This window comes from Piliocolobus tephrosceles, chromosome 2 (assembly GCF_002776525.5).
Source record: "Piliocolobus tephrosceles isolate RC106 chromosome 2, ASM277652v3, whole genome shotgun sequence".
Classification (NCBI taxonomy): Eukaryota; Metazoa; Chordata; class Mammalia; order Primates; family Cercopithecidae; genus Piliocolobus; species Piliocolobus tephrosceles.
The window spans coordinates 20,778,632-20,791,168 of NC_045435.1; positions in this window are offsets into that span (position 1 = coordinate 20,778,632).

Genomic DNA, 12,537 nt, shown 5'->3' on the forward strand with positions numbered 1-12,537 from the left:
GCTTTCCAAAAAAGACACTCAGAAACACCTAGATTTTCCCCTGGGATTGTCCGGCAATCCAAATACGGAACTCTGCTCATGCCATCCAAGAAATGTGTTCAAACCTTCTCTGTTTCTATCCCGCCAAAGTCATTCTCCCTTTGACTTACAGGCATGCTATCCTGCCCCAGTACTTTCCCTTTACTCAGTTCAGTGGAGAAATGCTGTTATTGCTCCCGCTGTTATCCTTTGCCTTCTTCTATTCCCAGAACTCCTAGCTCCACATAGTGCAGAATTATTGCCACTAAATGCAAGATGTGATAACACACCCAGAGGAATGACAGGCTATAAATGGGAAAAAGAGACAGAGACAATGCTTCTTCAATCATAGCTTTTTATTTTTTACTGCAAGGTTTCAGAAGCATTGTTATAACTTTTCTCCCACATTGAGTTCATTATTTTCTATAGCTTCTCTATTATGTTTGTTTTCCTTCACCCCATTCCTTGTTGATATTTTGTGCTTACAATTATTAGACCATACAATTTTCCTTCCTCTTTTTCAATGCTTCAAACCAAAACCTAGAGTCAAAGAAACTCATTGTGCCATTTAAAATTACCCTCCAACAAATTCATATTACCCAGATACTCTCGGAGAGCCATGGAAGAATACAATATAGCCAATACAGAGCTTGGATTGTTATTGGTGTAACAACAATTTGAAAATTCTGACAAATTAAGTGGTTTATAATGAACTACCTTTTCTTTAGCATCAAAATTCATAGAGCCACCCTTTGTTTAGTGCTGAAAATTGAATCTCTGAGTTTCTGAGATGATAGAATATAGTTTCAATTTCAATCTTTAATAGCTTTGTAATGGTTTAAGACTATTTACATAAAACCATCTCTATGTTCTACCTTATCAAACCCACTATTCTAGAATCTCAGGGCCATTTTTTTTTCATCCCCATCACTTCAAGGCCTGACATGTTAGTTTCTACTTGAAGCAGGTACAATGAGTTAGCTCTTTCATATAATTCACAACACTTAGAAAATACTTCAACATACTTGAGTTTAATAAATTTAATTTAATGAATAATACTCAAGCTTTAATGTCCATCTGTTGACAATAGAAAATTAATTTTAGTGTATTTGCAATTCATTATGTAGTTAGAAATTATACATTAAGTCTGAAAAATGAGGGTTATTAGGCAAATTAGCACTTTTTAGATCCACCCTGGACCATGTGGTTTTGATACTGAATTTGTATTCCATGTCCGTTGTCTGTGCTTTGATGATGACACTAGTCAACTGAAGACGTTTGTTCTCAGTGATAACATAGATTCTGTTCCAGCCAATTCATTTATTTTGACCTCTATATTTGTGTTTGTCTTATGAAATTTTAGGGTCTTGAGAACAGTCAACTAGTAACATGTCTAATTTATATCTGTATTTCCTTTATCAGCTGGCATTGACACTTGATTTTTAAAATAAAAAATCAAAAGATGAATTTCCTGCTAATCTAAAAAACAACTTTACTATATTTGTGTGTTTAATACTTCAGTGTATTATAGTAAAAGTTTCTAACATACTTAATTGATGAAATGTATACAGTTTATGTCTAAAATATTCATGCTTCAAGTAGTCAGCTCACTGCTCTACCGTAAGACTCAAGTTATACACTAAAGGAATCCCCTTTAACGTTTATAACCCTGTAAGGACACTTTCAACATTACTTAAAATGTTTAGGGTTTACTCTTCTGCTGATATTGCATCTTTGCATTATCGCTGTTGCTTTTTGTATCATTAATTGGTAAAATTTCCAAATGGAGAAACAAGAGAATTTCCCTGTACATTTAGAGCACAGAATTTCAAGTTTTGATTCCAAAGTTAATGAATGATCTCTATAAAAATGTATATGACTGCGTAACATGCTATTCTCTGTGTTTTACCCACACTGGCATCATACAATCTGATACTTCTTCTTAGATATATAAAATGAGGTGATCAAGATTCACTCCATAAACTCTCTTTATAAAAACAATCATTTTAATAAGTAATATTTTAAGCAAAGATTACAATTCATAGTGTTAACATTTCAAAAATACAAATGCAGTCAATCTATAACACTGATAAGTTTGGAAATAATTTAGGCACAGGAGCAAAATTTTCCACATGATTTAAAAACAAGCTTAAAGTACATTTTGAATAGAGTCTCTTAATCAGAGAATAATATTATGTCTATAATAAACTTCCTGGGTCTTGTTATAAAAGAGATGTAACTAAAATACTAAAGTATTTAGGAGTGAAGTATTAACATGTTTACAAACATTTTAAGTGCTTCAGCAAAACAAAACAAAACAAAAAACATGAAGGAGAGAAATACAGCAAGAGAAAAAATGTGTGAAATGTGTGAATGTGGGTGAATGTAACACCTTATACTGTTTTATATTTTATTTTTTCAGCAATTTTGAAAACTTTTAAAGGAAAAGTCCAGGCAGAAAAACTAAAATTAGATAGCTTTTTTTTTCTTTTTACATTTTATGTAATAATGTATAAACATGAGTGCCACTGTTATATTAATTATTTCCCACTTATTTGAAAACATCTACTGTTCGCACTTGACTGACTTTATTAATGAAATGTGCTATTAAAATTTCTAATATTCATTTACTGGCATGATACAGGTTCACAAACACTAAGCGGCACGTTTTCAACAAGTTCTAAGTATGAATGGCTTGCATTTAGTTAATATTTCTTTCTGATTCCTGAAGAGCTACTGTTAAAGAAATCACTCTTCACAATTCCCCACTGTTTTATGCAAGTCAGTCTAAATAAACTTGAATAAACTTGTGAGTGGATTTTTTTATTTAGTTATGTATTGCATTATATGCAGATGAATATTTGACATGTGGCCACATTATAATGAAAGCATGAAAAACTAGGTAATACATAAATCAGATTTTCTTGAAGTATGACATTGGAATATGAAGGAACAACTGAAATAATAAGCTGGTGATATTTTCTTGTGCACAGAGAGTCTAGCACCTGATATTCCAAAAAGCAACATCCAATTTTCCAAATAGGAAGATGTGCTGGTGCTTTATGTAGCACTCTGTACGTGGTACACATTTTCAGAGGGAATCTGTGATGTGAGCTCCTGAATCTCAATATTCACATTTGCACATTAAACACATTAGGTCAAATGATCATTGTAAAAAAGGAAAAGAAAACTTCTGTCTCTCGTATTTGTAATCTTATGAAATTCGTATGGTAAGCACATCAGCATACCTACTGTTGGGTGGATATATTTATTAAAAATAATCTGAGCACATATTCCTTGAATGCCCACTCTATGCTTCACAGTTAGAACATATTTTCACATTTCCTCTTTATAACAGCTAGGTGAAGTCTATTTTATTCTACCCATTTTCCAGGTGAGAAAACTTAGACTCAAAGAAAAGGAATAGTTGGCAGAAAATTACACAGTATGTTAACTTTGGGCCTGAGATTGAAATCTATATACATATATATATTTGGTTGCAACTGAAATAAAAGTATGCATTCTCTACAGTTTATATAAAAACTCTTTTTCTCTGTGTGTCCCAGTGCAACCACTGTATTTATTTCACAATTAGAAATTCATTCTTCTCTATCTAGTTCTGGAAGCATTTAATGTGTTTACTTAGAAATTTCAGCACTAGTTTAACTTCCTTTCCAGCCCATAGCACCTAATACAATTTTGGGTTAACAGCAACAATTAAATAAACAATTGATGATTACAGGAATTGTTTCCATTGCTATTTTAATACAAGAGGCAGTGGCACTCCTGATTTTATTTTAATGTAATCCTTTTAGGCAATTTTACATTTAATATCCCATCTTTTTGTACAGCTCATAGATTTAAGTTTTTAAATATCAAATTGTCAGCCAATTGCCGATCAACAAGTATACACTGAACAACCTCAGGATACATTATCGGAGTCTTCAACAGTAATCTCCATAAAAATGTAAGTTCAAAAATAGATGTACATTTACTTCAAATGTAAATACATCTTCAAAAATAGATGTACATTTACTTACTGGTCTAAACCTGCCTTTCCCAACACATCAGCATTTTTCATACGTACTTATGGAGACGTTTACTTGAAATAACTGCATCATTTCTACATCATGCTACCCCAATGCTCTGCATGTCCTTGAGATTCCTTTATCATCCACATCATTGTGCTGCATGTTCAGCCCTATTAGTTTTCAGCGTAATGCTGTGCAGTTTAGCTCACTGATAAAAGCCTTCTTGTAGTGTTTTTAATACCTACAGTGCCTCTGTGATTTTGCACAAATTAATTGTTCTTTTGTAGCCGTTTCAGCTTTTTAGCACTTTGAAGCTGTTACTGAGGAGATAGACAAGGAGGAACTGTGGTTTACAGCACGACAGCTTAATTTACATAGGCAATGTGAAGTGGAATGATGAGGAAATTAAACCGAGAAATTTAAAAAAAAAATGCACGGTTGTAAACCACTTGTATTTGACCTGAATGATCCAGCTTGAAGAACTACCTAAATGCAACTCCTAGATGATTGCTTTGGGCTCTGTTTGAGTTTATTTGAATAATAGACTAAAAGAGTAAAAACTCCTATTTCCTTAAAAAGCTAAAACCAACAAGATTTATGATCATAAGCAATACTCAATTTGAAGTAAGGGATAGGGAGATAGTTTATAATTTTTGAACAATTTTCAAAAAGTGATAAAAGGCATATCAGAGCCAAGGTGTCAATCCCCACACAAGGTGAAATTGAGAGGGGCATCTTTTCCAATTACCTCTTTGATTCAGGGGCTCTAAAGAACTCCTCCACTCCCACTCCCTCTTTGTGTGTCTCTGAAGTCGTCCTGTTCAGATCTCATCAATTGTGCTTTGATATGTCCTATGTTTTCATAGGGGTCATGTATTCAATCATGTGCAATGTTTTAATATACTTTTCATATCATTCAGAAATCCTGTAATGCATTTTTAAAATTAAACAACAAATCATTTAGATCACTGAACTTGATGTTAGGAATAAAATAGTGACCTGAAGAGGCACAACACCTGCCTTGTAGGAGTTAATATGATACATATATATATATATATATAATTAAAATATGTATACAGAATTGCAAATTAAATATACAACACTTAAATATAAGTATTAACATTGAGGGATAGAGTTTAAAATTATGCAAGACTATGGCAGTGCAGTTTATGGAATTAAGAAGGTAGGGTAAGATTGAACTTAATGGCTGAGATTGTGTTTTCTTGTGTGCAAATTGAAGGCAGATGAGAGTAGAGAGGTGACCAGGCTATGGTACATTTCAACAATAATCATTTTCCATTTTCCTACTAAATCACTTTGAATGATTTTTCTAGTATATGGCAGGGGAATCTTAATATCCCAGAAATGGCTGGGGTCAATCACAGTTTAATCCATATTAAGAGTCATCATCATGAGGACTAACGTCTGAAACGTGATCGTTCCTTGGGCGTTTTTGTTCTATGACTCTGGGACACTTGTGACATGGGTCAGTTATTTCTAGGTTAGGAAATAAGATGAAAAAAATAATGTTAGGAAAAGAGAGAAGGAAAAGTAAAAGATGGAGAAGGAAGGAGGGAAAGAAAGAGGGATGGAAAGAGAGAAGGGATGCATGAAGAGTGAGTGACACACATGGAGACAATTTACAGGAGAGAGCACCAGTACTTGTGGTAAGGCTGACGTGAAAATTCAGAGATAGAGGAAGCTATATATTACCTGATATTTCGGTTTCTCCAGTTTAATCTTAAATAATACTATTATTGTGTGCTTGTTAGATATCTCTGATTTTCCAGGGTACTTCATTAGCAGTAGAGCAGTCTCACTGGAATGAATATAAAATTAAAGAAACAATAGCTGCCTAAACATTCACGACTATCAAAAGCATCAGTTTAATGAACACTTGTTTTTAGGAGAATATAACCCATTTGAAAATGTTAATGGTTACCTACTAAATTTTTCTAGATCTGAACATGAGACAAGTCTGGTAGGTACTATGTCATTAGTATATTTATTTAAAAATAAGTTTCAGTTTTGATGTGATTCTGAAGATTTGTTTTTTTTAAACCGTAAGATGTATTTCATTAGTAGAATTCCTGCAACATCCTAATATGAAATTTCCACATTTGATGTTTTTACAACTTTTAAGAAATTTTGGGCTCTCTGATATCCTGTATGTCATGGTAATTTTATTGATCCTTATATGTTATCTCATTTCTCTGAATTAATAGCAAAGACCAAATTATTTTAAAAATACACAGTTGGAAAACTTTTTTTCTGTAAATGGACAAAAGAGAGATGATTATCTCAACACGTAGAAAAGACATTCAATAAAATTCAATGCCCTTTGATGCTAAAAACTCTCAGTAAACTAGGTATTGAATAAACATATCTCAAAATAATGAGAGCTATTTGTAACAAATCCATACCCAATATCGTACTGAATGGGCAAAAGCTCAAAGCATTCCCTTTGAAAACCAGCACAAGACAAGGATACCTCTCTCACCACTCCTATACAACATAGTATTAGAAGTTCTGGCAGGGCAATCAGGCAAGAGATAGAAATAAAGAGTATTCAAATAGGAAGAGAGGAAGTCAAATTGTCTCTGTTTGCAGATGACATGATTGTATGTTTAGAAAACCACATCATCTCAGGCCAAAAACTCATTAAGCTGATAAAAAAAACTTCAGCAAAGTATCAGGATACAAAATCTGTGTGAAAAAATCACAAGCATTCCTTTACACCAACAATAGACAAACAGAGAGCCAAATCATGAATGAACTCCTATTCACAATTGTTACGAAGAGAATAAAACACCTAGGAATACAGTTAACAAGGGACTTGAAGGACTTCTTCAAGAACTACAAACCACTGCTCAAAGAAATAAGGGAGGACACAAACAAATGAAAAAAAAGTTTGCATGCTCATAGATAGGAAGAATCAATATTGTGAAAACGGTCAACCTGCCCAAAGTAATTTATGGATTCAATGCTATCCCCAACAAGCTACCACTGATTTTCTTCACAGAACTAGAAAGAAACTACTTTAAATTTCACATGGAACCAAAAAAGAGCTCGAATAGCTAAGACAATCTTAAGCAAAAAGAACAAAGCTGGAGGCATCACGCTGCCTGAATTCAAATTACACCACAAGGCTACAGTAACCACAACAGCATAGTACTGGTACCATAACAGATATATAGACCAATGGAACAGAATAGAGGCCTCAGAAATAACACCACACATCTACAACCATATGATCTTTGACAAACCTGCCAAAAGAAGCAATGGGAGAAGGATTCCCTATTTAATAAATTGTAGTGGGAATAATGGCTAGCCATATGCAGAAAGCAGAAACTGGACCCCTTCCTTACACCCAATACAAAAATTAACTCAAGATGTATTAAAGACTTAAACGTAAGACCTAAAACCATAAAAACACTGGAAGAAAACCTAGACAATACCATTCAGGACATAGGCATGGGCAAAGACTTCCTGACTAAAACACCAAAAGCAATGGCAACAAAAGCCAAAATTGATTCATGGTATGTAATTAAACTAAAGAGCTTCTGCTCAGCAAAATAAACTATTATCAGAGTGAACAGGCAACCTACAGAATGGGAGAAAAAATCTGCAATCTATTCATCTGACAAAGGCCTAATATCCAGAATCTACAAGGAACTTAAACAAATTTACAAGAAAAAAAAAAATCAAAAAGTGGGCAAAGGATATGAACAGACACTTACATTTATGCAGCCTACTTACATATGGAAAAAAGCTCATCACTGGCCGTTAGAGAATTGCAAATGAAAACCACAATGAGATACCATCTCATGCCGGTTAGAACGGCAATCATTAAAAATTCAGGAAACAACAGATGCTGGAGAGGATGTGGAGAAATAGGAACACTTTACACTGTTGGTGGGAGTGGAAATTAGTTCAACTATTATGGAAGATAGTATGACAATTTCTCAAGGATCTAGAACCATAAATACCATTTGATCCAGCAATCCCATTACTGGGTATAAACCCAAAGGATTATAAATCATTCTGCTATAAAGACACATACACATGTATATTTATTGCAGCACTATTCACAATAACAAAGACTTAGAATCAACCCAAATGCTCATCAGTGATAGCCTGGATTAAAAAAAAAAAAAAATGTGGCACATATACACTATAGAATGCTATGTAACCATAACAAAAATGAGTTCATGTCTTTTGCAGGGACATGGATGAAGCTGGAAACCATTATCCTCAGCAAACTAACACAGGAACAGAAACCAAACACCACATGTTCTCACTTGTAAGCGGGAGTTGAACAATGAGAACACATGGACAAAAGGAAGGGAACATAACACACCAGGACCTGTCGGGGGCTGGGGGACAAGGGAGTGGAGAGTATTAAGACAAATGCCTAATGCACACAGGGCTTAAAACCTAGATGACGGATTGATAGGTACAGTAAACCATCACGGCACATGCGTACTTATGTAACAAATCTGCACCTTCAGCACATGTATCCCAGAACTCAAAGTAAAATTTAAAAAAAAATTTAAAAAGAAATTATTCAAACTGAAACTCAAAGAGAACAAAAGAATAAAAATAAACAAAACAATCAAAACAAAGCATCAAAAAGCTGTAGAGCAATACCAACAAGCCTTTCATAAATATGATAGGAATCCAAAAGAAGAAGAGAGAAAGATCAGGACAGAAGAAATGAGTTTCCAAAATTAATGTGAAACCAAACCATAGATATTAGAAACCGAGAGAACATCAAGTAGAATAAAAGTCTGAATCCACATTTTAAAAAAAGAAAAGCAGAGTTTCTCAAAATTATCAAGATTATCTGGAATAAAATGAATATTTACATGAAATACTCTGAAAATCATGAGACTTTTTTTAACCTTAAAGAGTATCCACAATGAAACTTCTGATCTTCACCATAGTATTATTCTGTACTAATGAACTTTAACCCTTTTTAAAAGTTTTGATGGGTACATACTGGGTGTATATATTTATGCAATATATATAGCTTTGATACAGGCTTTCAATGTCAAATAAGCACATCATGAACAATGGGGTAACCATCCTGTCAAGTGTTTATCCTTTGAGTAACATACAATCCAATTACTCTCTTTAAGGTTTTTTTGTGTGTGTATTGTTTTGTTTTGTTTTGGTTTGGCTTTTCGTACCTATTAGTCATCCCCACCTCACCCCCCGACTTCATCCAGCCTTCCACAACCCTTCCCAGATTCTGGTATCCATCCTTTTCTCTATGTTCATTAGCTTAATTGTTTTTATTTTTAGATCCCATAAACAAGTGAGAACACGTGGTGTTCCATGATGTTTTAGTTACTGTATACACTGCGTATAGTTGATCACAGTAGCCACTAACGACCTTTTGACTTTCTGCAGTATCGGTTGTAATGTCTCCTTTTTTTCATTTCTGATTTTATGTATTTGAAACCTCTTTTTCTCTCTCTCTCTCTCTTATTTCTGGGTTCTCCATTCTGTTCCTTTGGTCTGTTTCTGTTATTATGCCACTATCATGCTATTTTCATTACTGTAGCTCTACACTATAATTTGAAGTCACATAATGCAATTCCTCCAGTTTTGTTGTTGTCACTGTTTTGTTTTGTCTTGGTTTGCTCAGGATATCTTTGGCTATTCTGAGTCATTTTTGGTTTCATATAAATTTTAGGATTTTAATTTATATTTATGTGAAGAATGCTGTTCATTGGTAGTTTGGCACATATTGTTGAATCTGTAGATTGCTTTGGGTAAGATGTACAGTTTCACAATATTAATTCTTTCAATTTACAAACATAATATTTTTCCACTTTTTGGTGTCTTATTTCTTTCATCAGCATTTTATAGTTTTCATTATAAAAATATTTTACTTATTTGGTTACTTCCTAGGTGATTAATTTTTGTGTGACTATTTGTAAATGGAAAAGCTTTTTTTTTTCTCACATTGTTCTCTATTGGCATATAGAGCTGCTGCTAATTTTGTAATTTTTTGTATGTAAGTATTTTTTGTATGCAACTTTATTGAATTTATCGGTTATAGTAGCTCTTCTGTGAAGTCGTGATGTTTTTCCAAACTTAAAATCATATCATCTGCAAACAAGAATGATTTGACTTCTTCCTATCTTGTTTGGATGCCCTTTATATCTTTATTTTGCCTGATTGCTCTTACTAGGATTCCAGTAATACATTGAATAACATTCGTGACAGCAGGCATCCTTGTCATGTTCCAGATTTTAGAGGAAAAGCTTTTCTGCATTCAGTGTAATACTAGCTATAGGTCTGTTGTATATGGTTTTTATTATGTTGAGTTATGTTCTTTCTATTTCCATATTTAATAGGATTTTTATTATTAAAAACTGTGGAATTTTATTAGTTGCTTTTTTATCATCAATTGAAATGATCATATGGTTTTTATCCTCCATTCTGTTGATATGATGAATCATATTGATCAATTTACATATGTTGAACCATCCTTGCATCCCAGGGATAAATCCCAATTGGTGGTGATGAATGATATTTCTAATATATTGTGGAATTAGACTTGTTAGTATTTTCTTGATAGTTTTTTGCATCAATATTCACCACAGATATTGTCCTATTTTTTTAAATGTATCTTTGCTTGTTATTGGTATCAGGGTAATACTGGCTTCATGGAATGAGTTTGGAAGTATTTTCTTCTCTGTTTTTCGAAAGAGTTTGAGTAGAACTGGTATTAGTTCTCCTTTACATGTTTGCTTGAATTCAGAGGTGAAGTCATAAAACACCAGTCTTTTATTTACTGGTAGACTTACTATGGCTTAAAAAGTGTTACTTGTTACTGGTGTGTTCAGGTTTTGGGCTTCTTTCTGGTTTGATTTTGGCAGCTTGTATGCATCTAGGAATTTGTCAATTTCTTCTAGATTTTCCAGTTTATTGGCATACAGTTTCTCATAGTAGCCACTAATGACCTTTTGCCTTGACTTTCTGCAATATCAGTTGTAATGTCTCTTTTTTTCATTTCTGATTTTATTTACTTGAAAAGTCTCTTTTATTCTTAGTCTGGCTAATTATCTGCCAGCTTTGTTTAATTTTTCAAAAAACCAAATTTTGTTTCACTGTTTATAATACTTATTTTATTTCAATTTTACTTATTATTGCTATTATTTATTTTCTTCTACAGATTTTGGAGTTAGTTTGGTCTTGCTTTTCTAGTTCTTTAAGGTTCTTCATTAGATTGGTAATTTGATGGTTTTCCTCTTATTTTGACTTAGGCACTTATAGCTGTAAACTTCCCTCTTAGTGCTGCTTTGTTCGTATCCCTTACATTTTGATATGCTGTGTTTCTCTAATTATTTGTTTCAAGAGATTTTTCAGTTTCCTTCTTCATTTCTTTATTGACCCACAGATCATTCAGAAGCACACTGTTTAATTGTCATATATTTCTATAGTTTCCAACATTCCTCTTATTATTCATTTATAGGTTTATTCCCTTGAAGGCAGAGGAGATGCTTGATATTACTTTAGTTTTTTTGGAATGTTTTAAAACATGTTTAGTGACCTAACATATGGTCTATCTTGAGAATAATCCATGTGCTAAGAAAAATACTGTGTGTTCTGTAACTCTTTAATGAAATGTTCTGTAAATCTCTATTAAATCCATTTGGTCTACAGTGCAGGTTAAGCCTAATGAATCTTAACTATTTTCTGTCTGGAAGAACGTCTGATGCTGAAAATGGGCTGCTGAAGTCTTCAGCAATTAATATATTGGGGTCTATCTCTCTGTAGCTCTACGAATATTTCCTTTTTGTATCTGGGTGCTCCTGTGTTGGTGCATATATATTTGAATTATTGTATCTTCTTCCTGAATTGACCCATGTATCATTATATAGTAACTTTTTCTGTCTCATCTTATAGTTTTTTTCTTGTAATGTATTTTGTCTGATATAAGTATAGTGACTCTTGCTCCTTTTTGTTTCAGTTGCATGGAATAACATTTTCCATCCCTTTGTTTTCAGTCTATGTGTGTCTTCAAAAGTGAAGTGTGTTCCTTGTGGGCCACAGATCAATGGGTCTTGTTTTTTCATCCATTCATCTAGTCTATGTCTTCTAATAGGAGAGTTTAGTTTATTCACATTCAATGTTTTTATTAGTAAGTAAGAACTTATTTCTGCCATTTTGTTATTTGTTTTCTGGTTGTTTTATGATATTCTCTTCCTTCTTTCTTTCCTTCCTGACTTCCTCTAGTGGGGTAATTTTCTCTGGTGATAAAATTTAGTTTCTGGCTTTTTTGTGTGTGTGTATTTATTGTATGCTTTTTGTTTGTTTGTTTGATGTTAACATGAAGCCTGCAAATGCTATTTTATAATCCATTATTTTAATCTGATAACAACTTAATACTATTTGCCTAAACAAATAAACAGATAAAGAAGAAGAAAACTAATAAAAATTTTATGCCTTAACTTTGTCATGCTGTTTTTAC